This window comes from Lutra lutra, chromosome 3, assembly GCF_902655055.1.
Source record: "Lutra lutra chromosome 3, mLutLut1.2, whole genome shotgun sequence".
Lineage (NCBI taxonomy): Eukaryota > Metazoa > Chordata > Mammalia > Carnivora > Mustelidae > Lutra > Lutra lutra.
The window spans coordinates 65,672,394-65,687,498 of record NC_062280.1 but is presented as its reverse complement, the minus strand read 5'-3'; the positions used below and the strand labels follow the sequence as shown (position 1 = coordinate 65,687,498).

Below are 15,105 nucleotides of genomic sequence, written 5' to 3'. Positions count from 1 at the left end.
AGGTTGTCCTGGGCTGGTACCAGTCCCACGTACAAGATGTTTGTTAACACGTCTTGGTCTCCCTGAGCTACAGGAGGTGATTGTTCACTCTGATAACGTTGGGTCCCTGAGCCCACGGCAGGTAGACATTTCTGTGGATTTCATCATCATAAAACCAAGTAGAGAAAATACGGTTATTTATAAACTGGTACAAAAACACAAGGTGAATGTTTACCAAGGGTAGTAGAAGATGATTTATTTGCGAGAGAGAGAGAGAGAGAGAGAGAGCGAGCACGAAATGGGGGAGCATCAGAGGGAGAAGCAGACGCTCTGCTGAGAGGGGAACCCGATGTGGACTCTCTCTGGGGACTCTGGGATCATGACTTGAGGGGAAGGTAGACATTTAACTGACTGAGCCACCCAGGAGCTCCAAGAATGGGTTTTTATAATTTCTAATTTTAACTTGTGGTGTCCTTTAAATACATTTGTTTCAGAGTTGAGGATATAATGGTAGTTGGGGATGCTTTTGTCCTGTAGATTTCAAGTGTGCTGAACTCTGAGTTAGTGGCATAGCATTTAATATTTCCATGGATTGCTTTTTTTCCCCCTCTCTCTCTCTTTCACCAGTCATAGTCTTTCCCACTTCTTAAATATTTTGACATAGAGTTTTTGAGACATGAGTTTAAAAAACCCAGGAAAATGTTAACGATTGAGAATGAAACTAAGGTGAGTGAAAACAGAACCTTATTTCTTTGGGCCTGTTTGGTCATTTTGCTTCTTGCTGGAGAATATGAGGAAATGTAACACAGGTCAGATACTGTCGTGAAACATAATATGACATCCAGACACTCTTGTAGCCCAAATATTTCTAAGACCTTGTTTGTTGACAGCTTAGTTATTTCAAGTAATTGGATATGGCTGAATACCAGTTGTCCAAAGAATTTGGATGTCCTTTTGGAGTTTTGTTCAATATAAGTCCTGGTAGAAGATGTGAGAATCTGCTTTAAAATAATGTTCAGGGGCGCCTGGGTGGCTCAGTGGGTTAAGCTGCTGCCTTTGGCTTGGGTCATGATCTCGGGGTCCTGGGATCGAGCCCCGCATTGTGCTCTTTGCTTGGCGGGGAGCCTGCTTCTCTCTCTCTCTCTGCCTGCCTCTCTGCCTGCTTGTGATTTCTCTCTGTCAAAAAAAATAAATAAAATCTTAAAAAAAAAAAAAGAAAGAATGTTCAAATATAGGGAATCATGGAATTCCTTAAAGTGGTGCCTTTTCACCAGTCACTTCGAAATACGATGCACGTTGCAAAACTGAACAGCTTCCTTCATTTTCCAGGATGGAGTTAAGTGGTTCCGTGATAGGATCTTACCTGTAGATAGCCATGTCTTGTTCTCCTGCAGCCATTCTCCTGAAACGGCTAGACGCACGAGTTAAGGATAGTGAATAAACTACATGGGAAAGGTGACATTCTGGTGTCCAAGGCATTTGCGAATCTTCACAGAGAGGCTGCTGCTGGCTTCCATTTAAAGCCGAGAATGAGCTGCAGTGGTGTCAGCCTCATGTCTGCTGCCTGGCATAACCCTTGAGGTGTCAGGGTCTCAAGGGAAGCACAAAATACTTTTGGAAGCTAAAGCCCCTGATGCTCCCCCAGCCCCTCTGCTACTTTTAGCATCGCCTAAAACCCAGTGCCGTGACGAAGAATCTAGAGGACAGCTGGGAAAGTGGCATTGGAATAGCATAGCATACGACACCTTTTAGCCATGCTCGAGGGCTTAGGAAGCCTTAAAGGAAAAGCACCTTTAGAATACAGGCTGGTATTCCATCTCTCTCTAACATTTATTCGTGTTCTGTATTTATCCAGTCCTACATCGCCCGTACACGTTTAAATACAGGGAGCTATTTCAGCGTGGAACTATACTTCAGGCATCCAGAGTTGTTTCTTGCTGTGTCTCGTCTGTGGACTCTTACCCGATGAAGGCTAAGACTTTGTCCAAATCACCGTGCAGAGGTGGTGATGGTCCTCTAAGTCTGTATTGTGTTCTTTCACTAAAAAAAAAAAAATGTGTGCACACTCTCCAGGGCAGGTGCAGCCGATTTCCTGTTGTGCTTTGTGAGTTATTCTAGTGTCCTAGGTAAATAATCCCAAGTGAAATTGATGTATTTCTTTTTACTCACTTGGTTTGGCAAATCATTGACAGATAAATGATTCTATAAGCAATTTAATGAGCTACCAAATACAGTGACTTTTTTAAAGATTTTTTTAAAGTGTTTTTTTAAGATTTTTAAAAATTTATTTATTTATTTATTTGACACACAGAGGCAGGCAGAGAGAGAGGGGGAAGCAGGTTCCCCGCCGAGCAGAGAGCCCCATGTGGGGCTCGATCTAAGGACCCTGAGATCATGGCTGAGCCAAAGGCAGAGGCTCAATCCACTGAGCCACCGAGGCGCCCCTACAGCGACTTTTTAATACAAGTCTTGAAGCTTCTGCATTTGGCATTGTTTCAGCTTTTATTTTGCCCCAAAGGTGGGTTATCCCTTTGGAATTATTACACAAAACTCTGAGAAAGGATTCAAGTGTCTAATCCTAGGGTTAAGGCTAGAGTTTATGGTTCAATAACATGTTGGGGTGTTGTGTTGCAACTAATGTAATTATAAACATGTTTTAGAAACATGAAAAATGTTTATACTCTTAACTCACAATGTAAACAGCACAACCGGGAGCCATAATTACTGTGACTATATTTTGTGAGTGTGCATGTGTGGGTATGAATAAGGATTAGAATGTAATATGCAAGCCTGAAAATAGCTGTGCTTGGGTAATGGGATTTAAAAAAATTTATTGAGAATACTCTTTGTTGTTGCTGCTTAGCATGATTTAATTTTAAGGATAGGAGGAAAAAACTTTCGTTGGACTGGTTAATTATTTCTTCTGAGCCTCCACAAGAAAAAGAGTGGGATGGACAAAAAGGAATGCCTCCCAATACCAAATATTCATATCTTTATGTTTGGTTTTAAAACCTGTTCTTCATAGGAGGCAGTACAGACAAATACTCGTTTGAAGGAAATGACCGAACACTTTTTTCTTCCCTGAGAACATCTGTTGAATGTTGGGAGCATGGCCCCTGCTCTCCTCCATAAGGGGAGCGGGCAAGCAGCCTGGTTTCGATATCTCCGACCCCCCATCCTCAATCTTCCTGTTCTTGACTTGGAAGGTTGGTTGAACAAATGTGTGGTGGCTCACGCTGTTTAAGTTGTCATCGGGAGCAAGCGGTGCATGTTCTGATGGAGGGACAGCTCTGGTGGCAGAGTTTTGGAAAGGACAAAGGTGAAGAGAGAATCAAGATTGTTTGTTGTAAAATGCAGTGATGGTTATAGTGGAGGTGATCATGCATTTAGTTTTATTACCTAAATCTCCCCCCCCCCCCGGTTAATATCCAGTCAATTAGCAAATCCTGTGGCTGTACCTCCAGATAGATCCCTAATCCAGCCACTTGTCTCCCTCCCTCTTCATTCTTTAGCCATCATGAATTTGTGCCTGTCCATCTCTGGCAACTCCCTAACCAATCACGCTGCATCTGCTCTGGCTTCACGTTGCAACCTGGTGTCCACAGAGCAGCTGGAGTGAGCAGTATAAAATGTGAGTCAGTAGCTCTCATCAAAATTTTCCAAAGTGCTTATTTGGGCCGACAGGCCTCTTTCTGGGTGTTCATTCCTCTGCCTGCCTGTCTGACCGTCTCTTTTCCCCCCTACCCTCTCTATCAACAAGCTCCAGCCATACTATCCTTGTCTCTGTCCCTCAAGCTCTCCAAACTCATTTCTGCCTCAGGCCCTTTGCACGTGCAGCCTCTCTTCTTGGAATATTCCACCCACAGATCTTTGTGGCTCCTTCAATTCAGCCCAGATGTCACCACCTCAGAGAAACCACCCTGGCCATCATAGCTTAAGATATCTTCCCACAAATTGATATAATATCTGTTTTGTCATAGCACTTATCACAAAATCAAATTCTTACTCATGATTTTTTAAGAAATCTATGTCTGTCATTCCAATTAAGATGTAAACTCTTGGAGGGCATGCCCCTTTTCCTCTCTGCCTCCTTGCCAGTACCTTAAATAGTGCCTGACATGTTCTTAGAAGCTCAATAAAGTCTTTGAATAAATAAAAAAAAACACATTGTCTTTGTCATATGATTGTATGAACTGTAAATTGAAGTTCGTTTTCAACTTTGAGAGGCTATTATTCTGTGTGTGTTGAAGGCATCATTACAGTTATTGTACATAGTAGACCATGGGATTTGGTCATTCCTTCCCACTTCATTCCCATCACTGGTGATGGGGTTGTTATACCTATCTGTCCATCTTGGTCTCCCGACTGGGACTGAATTAGCTGAAGTAACAAAGCGGAACTAATTGACACATGAGAAGATTGAATCTGAAATCAGACTTTTTCAGGATTTTGGTCTATACATAGCTACTGGACCAACGGCTTGTAGCCTAGACCCGAGGGCCTGGCCAACAGGTTTTTATTAAATTATGTGCAGGAGGGGGTCTTCTTGGCAATGAGCAAAGCACATTGAGAGCGCAGGTGACTGCCCTTTGAGAGCTTGGAGTTCAAGATAGAAGCATTGGTTAACCAGAAACTTGACAGCGAACATAAAACTGAATACTTCTATCATTTGATGAGTAAATGAAGCAGAAAGAGACAAAGGAGTTTCTCTCTGAAAAGATCAGTTTAACCAGTACTTACTAATCAAATCAGCCTCGCAATTAAAACAGGAGTAGATGAGTGAGTGACTTTACGTGGTATTTACCCCTCCTTGCAGCCATCTGTAGAATACATGTCTGCTGCCACTTAGAGATGGGGGTCACAGACCTGGGGACCTAGGCCTCACGCTACAAGAAAGAAGTTTCAGTTAACACTATTACTATCTGTAATAATTCTTCTTGAAATGCCACACGAGGTCCTCTGTGTAGGTTGAATTTAGACATCGTATTCCTGTTATAAAGTTTAATTGTTTAATGTGTGTTGAATAAAAGCATTTATGGTGATCTGACTATTCACTTTGATTTACTGTGGACCCTTCGTTACCCATAATATTTGAGGAATTCTGTTTTCTGGATTCATGGGATAAATTTCCAGGTAACCAGTGCTCAAGTTAATTTAAGCCACAGTTACTGGAAGTAATTTTCAAGTTAAATTACTCTCGGTCTTCCGAGGCAGGGAAGTAGAGCCGGCCTCATCTTCCCTTTGCAGCCAGTTTCTGAAAACGTACCGAAAAATCAAGTATTATCAACATTAAGGGGAAGGGTGTTGAATCTTCATTTTTGAAGAGCTAAATACATACAAAATTACCAAGGGTGGTTCCCCGTAGAGGGATTTGCTCTCTCTGGACTCCTGCAGGCCGGGGAACCCCTTTCCCAAGCTGGTCATGCGTCTTCTCCCAGACTCTGCAGGCGTCTGCTTCCGCATGGTTCATGCCACCCTCCCCTGTCAGCCTTGGGGTTCTGGAGGGCTGGATCAGGAGGTTTCCGAGCCTTTACTCCTTTGTTAGGAGGTGGGCACCTGGAAGCTTTGTGGGTGATTTGGGTCAGCTACCTCTCTTGTGCTCTAGCGGTTCCGAGTGTGGTCCACGGACCAGCTGCATCGTATCACCTGGGAGTGGGAGCCCCTGCCCCAGACCTGCTGAGTCAGCATCTGCATATTCCTGGGATATCCAGGTGACCCCTTGCACTGTCCGCATATTTTCCGATTCCTACATAGTCCGCTAACATTTTGGCCCCAAGTGTCAAGACCACGGGAGGGAGCGTTCTCCTGACGTCCTGCCAGGCTCCCCCATGTCACCATGTGAGATCTCGCAGGTGCTTCAGAGCTGGGACCTGGGGGGTGGGGCAGGGGGAGGCAGGGATTGACAGCATGCTGCTGCTTCCCTCAGGGCCCGAGTGGTGCGAAGTGCCCTTTGTGGGGTGCTTCTTCGCCTTCTTTCTCACTCCACTGCGCTCTGGGCCCCGCTCAGCTTGCCAACACACTGCTTCCCACCACACCGGACCTTTGTGTTCCTGAAATTAGCACTCCTGTGTCCCTCTTCTTTTCTGCTAGCATTTTGGACTGTGGCATCATCCTGCTTCTGGATGAAGAGTGTGTAGAGAGCAGGGCAGGAAGACCTCTACCCTTTAGGGTTGTCCCTTACCTCCTGGTGTGTGGTGTTACTTGGGGGAGAACCTTCAGGTTCCCGGAGAGACCAGATAAGCAGGAGTGAGATGATGAGTAAAGTCGATCGGATGGAGAAGTAGGGAGGGGTGGGTGGCATTAACACGGGTGGACTTTTTTCCAATGTTCTTGAGCTAGGAGAATTGTTGTAGTTACTCGCTGCTTCATGGATGTGTGGTAGCCAAGGGTAATGACCAGAGAAGTGGATCTTGAATAATGAATCATTTCCTTGCCCAATTTTCTGTACACCCAATCACTGTCCTATGAAGATTAGTTGTCAATGCTGGCTACCAGCAATAGTGTTGGAAGAGGTGGACTTAACTTCACAGGAAACTAAAAGTGGGGCTCTGTGGGAGCAGAGGTGATCCCAGGGGAGGGATTTTTTTTTTTTTTTTTTTAAAGAGACTTATAGTAGACCCAGATACAGGTGTCTGGGATAATCACACTGTTGATAATAGTACAGTCAAAACATAGTTGACCACTTATGTGCCAGACATGTTTATTTAAGCTGCTATATTTATGTGTATTATCTCACGTAATATTTCTAGCCATCCTATGAGGTGGCTACGATTGTCATTCCCTTTTTTATAATTAAGGAAACTGAGGCATACATGTACAAAGCAACTTGCCAAGGTCACGTTGCTGGTAGGCTGTCTGGCCCTAGACCCCTACTCAAACTACTGCCTGACCAAAAGGAAGTAGAGTGGGGCTGGTCTGGGGTTGTAGGGACAGAATGAACATTTGGGGGATGTTAGATATTAAAAGGGGCCATTTTAGGAGTTGTGTTTGAAAACCGAGTGAAGGAGAATGAAGAGAACAAGGTCGGCCCTTGCTAGGTGGAGCTTGGAATTGGCCCCAGCCTCTGGCTGAAGCTGATGGATATCCTATTCCTTTGGCTCCTTATGAAGTGGTTGTCTCTAGGCACCAGATAGATCTTTCTAGACTGGCTTGTGTATAGGGCTGTTATTCGGCAAACCACGTTCATCCTCTGCCTCCTGTTTCCCTGTTAAGCTCTGCTACTAGGGGCTGCCAGAGCGCTTCTGGGAGCCTGGAGGAGGCAGAAGGGACGTGATTCATTCCATTTGCTTGTTGTGCTTGTCTGCCTCATTCCAGAAGGGTCCTTCACTCTGCTAGCAGCCACTGGTTCCTGTCTCCATCTCCTTGCTATGTCCTGGAACCAGCCTCCTGGCACCCTCAGAGAATCCATCACCGGGCTGTCCTCACAAGTTTGAGTCCCAGTCCCATGTGGACTCTCATGGGGGGTCCCGAGGTGCCAGCACCTGGTCCTCAAGAGGTCTGCTCCCAGCTCTGTGGGTCTCCTCCTCTCAACTGGCAGATTCCCATAACCCCACTCCTCCTTTTGATTCCCCATCCTCTGTCCCAGGGGCGGGAGCTGCATCCCACAGTTTTGCTCTGTTGCTCAGTGTTTTTAGCTGACACTTGCTGAACCTCTTCTTTAGATCGAGTGATGAGTGTTGTTTCTGTTTTCCTAACTGGTCCCTAACTGATAAATTTTCCTGTGTCCTGGCAGGGGAAGGGAGAGGCAAGCTGAGACCCAGAAACCGTGGTTTTCAAACTTAAGAGTATTAGGGCATCACTAGAGAGGCTTATTAAAAATACACATACCAGTGGAGCGCCTGGGTGGCTCAGTGGGTTGAGCTTCCGACTGTTGATTTTTTTTTTTTTTAAAGATTTTATCTATTATTTGAGACAGAGAGCATGGGCGGAGAGAGGTCGGTGGGAAAAGCAGACTCTCTGTCAAGCAGGGAGCCCGATGTGGGACTCCCAAGATCGTGACCTGAGCCGAAGGCAGTCACTTAACCAACTGAGCCACCCAGGCGCCCCCGACTCTTGATTTTGGCTCAGGTCACGATCCTCAGGGTTCTGAAGATGAGCCCCAAGTTGGGCTCCATGCATGGAGCCTGCTTAAGATTCTCTTTCTCTGCCCCTCCCCTCTGCTCATGCTTGAGCTCTCTCTAAAAAAAAAAAAAATTAAAAAGCACATATCAGGCCAATAATTTTACTAATCCCGATTCAGTAGGTTGAATCTGGGCTCAAGAATCTGTTTTTGAAACAGACATTGTAGGTGTTTCTGATGTTCTTACTCGGTCTCAGAGGCTTTGAGAAAATCCATCCCAATCCAGGGCTTTCTCATGGGGCTGTTTCTTAAGTCTGGGGTTGTTGTTCTGGGGCTTAGAAACAAACTTTACTTATTTTCCCTTTTCATAGGATGGGTGTTTTGGCCATGCTAATCTTTGTTCCAAGGCCGCCGAGTTTGTGAGTTGCCCCTGGAGGCTGAACACCAGCCCTCGTTCAGCCCAGTGAGCTATGATGCACTTAACTGGGAGAAAGGTGCTTCCTTCCCCCATCATTGTGCTTCAACCAATGCGCCTCCACAAGAACCAGGCCTTGCACGTCCGGGTTCATGTCCAGTCAGAGAGAGACCTTTCTCTCATTCACACAAAGGCACCATGCACGTAGCTGAGATGGGATGAATGGGACTGACCTTGGAATAGAGACTGGTTCTTCTTTCTGTATTTGTAGCCTTTCCCACTTCCAGGTGGCTCAAGGTTGGATCCGAGAGGAAGGAGAGACGCCATGTTAGAAGTCCCCGTTAGAACTAGGATACTTGTGTCTTTTGGCCTTCACCAGTGGGTGTATCTGTTTATCTGTATGAATAGCAATGGACATTCCTCTGTGGAATGTTGGCTTCTGTTCGGTTGATTTAGATCAGTAGAACGAGTGGGCTTTGCAGGGAGGGGTTGAACTGCCCCCTTGGAGCAGAACAGGAAGTTTTTCAGTCCTGCCAGATCATGGGGCTTGGAGTGTTCAAGGGGCAAGGACTTGAATTCGACCTTTAAATGAACTTAAAAATCAAATTTGCCCTGCAGGAATGTGTCCCTCCTGCCGTCCGGGGCCTGATGTGATGGCTCCTAGGATGGATTGGGAGGGCTGCTGCTGGCTGCTGTCACCTCTCTACATTGTTAGCTGTTTGATGTCACTGCTTTATACTCGAGGGGAGTCATCAAAGGCCCTACTATATTACCTAGGCTCATTTCGTGTGGGTGGTGGCCAGGGGATTTAATTTATGAAAACCGAGTTTCCCTATCCGTTCTGGAGGAACACTGCTCTTCAATACGAGCTTTCCTATGACATTGACTCTAAAATTGAAACAGATGTTCTGCAGATCAGAAATGCCTTCAGGCAGGTAGCCTCCCTAGGCCTGTTCTTGACGTTAATTGCCACATCCCCAACTACCGGTTTAAAACACACACAACTAGCAGGTCAGAGATAACATTCCTCTTCCTCCTTGCCTCTGGACTGCAGAGTCAGCAAGGGCCCTAGCACTCCCTGTGCAGAACACAGTTTCATCTCCCTTGTGTCTAGGTGTCTTCCCCAGGGACGGGTTGATGTCGGTTTTATTCACTTAGCAAACCCTTACCTAGGGCTTCCTGCGTTCTAGGCTGGGACATCAGCGGAAGGGCTGATTCTAGAAGTAATAAGTCCAGGGAAGACCGCTCGGGATCCCGTTAAATGCTGGGATGAGGCTGTACTGGGTCCTTGGGAGCAGAGAGGAAATGACTAGCCGCCTGTGGTTGCTAGAGGACACAGCATCTCAGGTGATTCCTGGCCAAGCCCTGGGGCTAGCTGGTCAAACACCCCCACCCCAGCAAAATTGGATGTTCTTTTTTTTAGCAAATAAACGCACATTCGCGGACAGAGAGGTTTCCTCCAAGTTTCGTGTTGGTTAATTTCAGCATCAGGACTAGACTCCTAGAATACAGTTGAGGGATCTAAGCCCTATTCATCATCTCGTGTATATCATTAAGAAAACAAAAAATGTCTGGGAGTAAATCCAATATTAACCACATTGAATTTGATGGCAATTAGAGTCAGTTATTTAATAATTCCTTATCATGTACTTACCACTCTTCTTTAACCAGGTGCCTAGAATTTGCTTGTACCCCCGCCATATTCATTATTGATTTTATTTATATCAGTAATGCCAATCCACGTAACTTCTGAATTTAATAAGTGTCATGTAGGGTTTTTTTTTTTAAATGCATTTGTTTGTTTTAATTGTTTAATTGCTTTCGATGTGGCTTGAGGTCCAAGGTGAATTTGCTGACATTCATTTCAATTTGGTTCCACATCCCAGTTCCCCTCTATCTCTCTTGCAATCAGATCCCCAGGCTACTTTTTGTTTTTCTGCGGCATTATCAGATGGTTCTTGCCAAGTTACATACAAGCGCTGCTCTCCTTTGGGGAGGTCTGTGACCTCTAAAGGTTTCAACAAGCCAGGCTCTCCCACGTAAGGGAGTTAGCAGGTCAGTGGTGAAATATGGGCATATTTGCTCATTGGCCTCACCTTTATTTTACTTTGTGTGAGCTCTCACTCTGCTCCAGCAATCCCAGAAGGTAGGTCCACGGACTGGTCCTTTTGATGGTAGCGGAAGGATGTAACTCAGCGTGGTTGTAACACAAACAAGGTCACTTGGTGCGGGGGTGAGGGTGGGGGGAGTGGCTCCCTGTTTGTAGATTCCTTGAGAAATGTGGCCTTGCTGTGCCCTGCCCAGTGTATACACACAGTCTGTGTACCATTTATCAGACAGGCTGGCAGGAGGTTCTGTTTTGTTAAGGAATCCATATAGCGAATTCCATATGACACCTGTCTCACCGCTTGTCTCCTTCGTGTTTGACTGTGCTGTTCCTTTCACATAGAATGCGCCAAATGACAGGTGGGAAATAGTGGGATAAGGTGGATGGCACCACGGCCACATGTAGTCAATCAGTTTGGGCCCATGTCCTGAGTATGTACATATATTATGTGTCATCATTGGAAATGTGATCACTTTTGATCCAGAAGAATGGCAACTTCGTGTGTGTAAGCTAATAGATAATTTAAAAATTGGGCCATCGGGTATGGAAGGGTACACCTTTGAAGCCAAATAGTAGTTACACAGGGAGGCAAAATACAGCCCATGGCAAGCTTTCATGTGACTCACAATGTTTTTATATTTAAAAAAATTTTTAATTGCTCACTTTATCATATTAGAAGATTTCAAACAAAATTCTGAGTTTTCAGCTTTCCTGCAAAAATCCGAATCTGGCCGTGCTAAGTCAGTGATCTTACGTGGCGATATTAGTGGAGGCGGAGTGACAGCTGTGTCCCTCCAGAGTTCACGTGTGTGTCCATTTATGTGCTGGCCAGCTTCCAGCTCTCATGTGACCTTCACTGGCCTTGTGGGCTTTGAGGTTGGACCCGTGATATAAATAGAACACATGTAGTAAGTTGGATAAAGAGAAAATTGGAAGAAGTCATCAGCTGGTCCAGAGCCATTTGTTTTGTTAATTACCACCAACGAGCACATCCAAAAAGCTCTGGACACTATGTGCTGAGAAAGGACAGGTAGGCATAATGAAGGAGTCCTTTCATGTGGTGCAAGACAGGCAAACTCTTTTTTTTTTTTTTTTTTAAATTTTATTTTTTATAAACATATATTTTTATCCCCAGGGGTACAGGTCTGCGAATCGCCAGGTTTACACACTTCACAGCACTCACCATAGCACATACCCTCCCCAATATCCATAACCCCACCCCCCCTCTCCCAATCCCCCTCCCCTCATCAACCCTCAGTTTGTTTTGTGAGATTAAGAGTCACTTATGTTTTGTCTCCCTCCCAATCCCATCTTGTTACATTTATTCTTCTCCTATCCCCTTAACCCCCCATGTTGCATCTCCTCTCCCTCATATCAGGGAGATCATATGATAGTTGTCTTTCTCTGATTGACTTATTTCGCTAAGCATGATACCCTCTAGTTCCATCCACGTCGTTGCAAATGGCAAGATTTCGTTTCTTTTGATGGCTGCATAGTATTCCATTGTGTATATATACCACATCTTCTTTATCCATTCGTCTGTTGATGGACATCTAGGTTCTTTCCATAGTTTGGCTATTGTAGACATTGCTGCTATAAACATTCGGGTGCACATGCCCCTTCGGATCACTACATTTGTATCTTTAGGGTAAATACCCAGCAGTGCAATTGCTGGGTCATAGGGTAGTTCTATTTTCAACATTTTGAGGAACCTCCATGCTGTTTTCCAGAGTGGTTGCACCAGCTTGCATTCCCACCAACAGTGTAGGAGGGTTCCCCTTTCTCCGCATCCTCGCCAGCATCTGTCATTTCCTGACTTGTTAATTTTAGCCATTCTGACTGGTGTGAGGTGATATCTCATTGTGGTTTTGATTTGTATTTCCCTGATGCCGAGTGATATGGAGCACTTTTTCATGTGTCTGTTGGCCATCTGGATGTCTTCTTTACAGAAATGTCTGTTCATGTCCTCTGCCCATTTCTTGATTAGATTATTTGTTCTTTGGGTGTTGAGTTTGCTAAGTTCTTTATAGATTTTGGACACTAGCCCTTTATCTGATATGTCATTTGCAAATATCTTCTCCCATTCTGTCACTTGTCTTTTGGTTTTGTTCACTGTTTCCTTTGCTGTGCAAAAGCTTTTGATCTTGATAAAATCCCAATAGTTCATTTTTGCCCTTGCTTCCCTTGCCTTTGGTGATGTTCCTAGGAAGATGTTGCTGCGGCTGAGGTCGAAGAGGTTGCTGCCTGTGTTCTCCTCAAGGATTTTGATGGATTCCTTTCTCACATTGAGATCCTTCATCCATTTTGAGTCTATTTTCGTGTGTGGTGTAAGGAAATGATCCAATTTCATTTTTCTGCATGGGGCTGTCCAATTTTCCCAACACCATTTATTGAAGAGGCTGTCTTTTTTCCATTGGACATTCTTTCCTGCTTTGTTGAAGATGAGTTGACCATAGAGTTGAGGGTCTATTTCTGGGCTCTCTATTCTGTTCCATTGATCTATGTGTCTGTTTTTGTGCCAGTACCATGCTGTCTTGATGATGACAGCTTTGAAATAGAGCTTGAAGTCCGGAATTGTGATGCCACCAACTTTGGCTTTCTTTTTCAATATTCCTTTGGCTATTCGAGGTCTTTTCTGGTTCCATATAAATTTTAGGATTATTTGTTCCATTTCTTTGAAAAAAATGGATGGTACTTTGATAGGAATTGCATTAAATGTGTAGATTGCTTTAGGTAGCATAGACATTTTCACAATATTTATTCTTCCAATCCAGGAGCATGGAACATTTTTCCATTTCTTTGTGTCTTCCTCAATTTCTTCCATGAGTACTTTATAGTTTTCTGTGTATAGATTCTTAGTCTCTTTGGTTAGGTTTATTCCTAGGTATCTTATAGTTTTGGGTGCAATTGTAAATGGGATGGACTCCTTAATTTCTCTTTCTTCTGTCTTGTTGTTGGTGTAGAGAAATGCAACTGATATCTGTGCATTGATTTTATATCCTGACACTTGACTGAATTCCTGTACAAGTTCTAGCAGTTTTGGAGTGGAGTCTTTTGGGTTTTCCACATATAGTATCATATCATCTGCAAAGAGTGATAGTTTGACTTCTTCTTTGCCGATTTGGATGCCTTTAATTTCCTTTTGTTGTCTGATTGCTGAGGCTAGGACTTCTAGTACTATGTTGAATAGCAGTGGTGATAACGGACATCCCTGCCGTGTTCCTGACCTTAGCGGGAAAGCTTTCAGTTTTTCTCCATTGAGAATGATATTTGCGGTGGGTTTTTCATAGATGGCTTTGATAATATTGAGGTATGTGCCCTCTATCCCTACACTTTGAAGAGTTTTGATCAGGAAGGGATGCTGTACTTTGTCAAATGCTTTTTCAGCATCTATGGAGAGTATCATATGGTTCTTGTTCTTTCTTTTATTAATGTGTTGTATCTCATTGATTGATTTGCGGATGTTGAACCAGCCTTGCAGCCCTGGAATAAATCCCACTTGGTCGTGGTGAATAATCCTTTTAATGTACTGTTGAATCCTACTGGCTAGTATTTTGGCGAGAATTTTTGCATCTGTGTTCATCAAGGATATTGGTCTGTAGTCCTCTTTTTTGATGGGATCCTTGTCTGGTTTTGGGATCAAGGTGATGCTGGCCTCATAAAATGAGTTTGGAAGTTTTCCTTCCATTTCTATTTTTTGGAACAGTTTCAGGAGAATAGGAATTAGTTCTTCTTTAAATGTTTGGTAGAATTCCCCCGGGAAGCCATCTGGCCCTGGGCTTTTGTTTGTTTGGAGATTTTTGATGACTGTTTCAATCTCCTTACTGGTTATGGGTCTGTTGAGGCTTTCTATTTCTTCCTGGTTCAGTTGTGGTAGTTTATATGTCTCTAGGAATGCATCCATTTCTTCCAGATTGTCAAATTTGTTGGCGTAGAGTTGCTCATAGTATGTTCTTATAATTGTCTGTATTTCTTTGGTGTTCGTTGTGATCTCTCCTCTTTCATTCATGATTTTATTTATTTGGGTCCTTTCTCTTTTCTTTTTGATAAGTCTGGCCAGGGGTTTATCAATCTTATTAATTCTTTCAAAGAACCAGCTCCTCGTTTCGTTGATTTGTTCTATTGTTTTTTTGGTTTCTATTTCATTGATTTCTGCTCTGATCTTTATGATTTCTCTTCTCCTGCTGGGTTTAGGGTTTCTTTCTTGTTCTTTCTCCAGCTCCTTTAGGTGTAGGGTTAGGTTGTGTACCTGAGATCTTTCTTGTTTCTTGAGAAAGGCTTGTACCGCTATATATTTTCCTCTCAGGACTGCCTTTGTTGTGTCCCACAAATTCTGAACCGTTGTGTTTTCATTATCATTTGTTTCCATAAATTTTTTCAATTCTTCTTTAATTTCCTGGTTGACCCATTCATTCTTTAGAAGGATGCTGTTTAGTCTCCATGTATTTGGGTTCTTTCCAAATTTCCTCTTGTGATTGAGTTCTAGCTTTAAAGCATTGTGGTCTGAAAATATGCAGGGAATGATCCCAATCTTTTGATACCGGT

The 15,105-nt window shown here is 43.9% G+C and overlaps 1 protein-coding gene across 3 annotated transcripts in view; it reads left to right on the top strand.

Annotated features, from left to right (window-relative positions):
• The window catches only part of STK39 (serine/threonine kinase 39), a 306,604-nt gene that overhangs the window by 45,507 nt on the left and 245,992 nt on the right, over window positions 1-15,105 (top strand). The window contains exon 1 of one of the 3 annotated variants that reach the window (XM_047722075.1): window positions 10,804-10,809. The exons of the other annotated variants lie outside the window; for them this stretch is intronic. The gene's annotated coding sequence lies outside the window, so the exon portion shown is untranslated. Of the gene's footprint in view, window positions 1-10,803; window positions 10,810-15,105 lie in introns of those variants that run through there. 3 annotated transcript variants of the gene reach the window in all.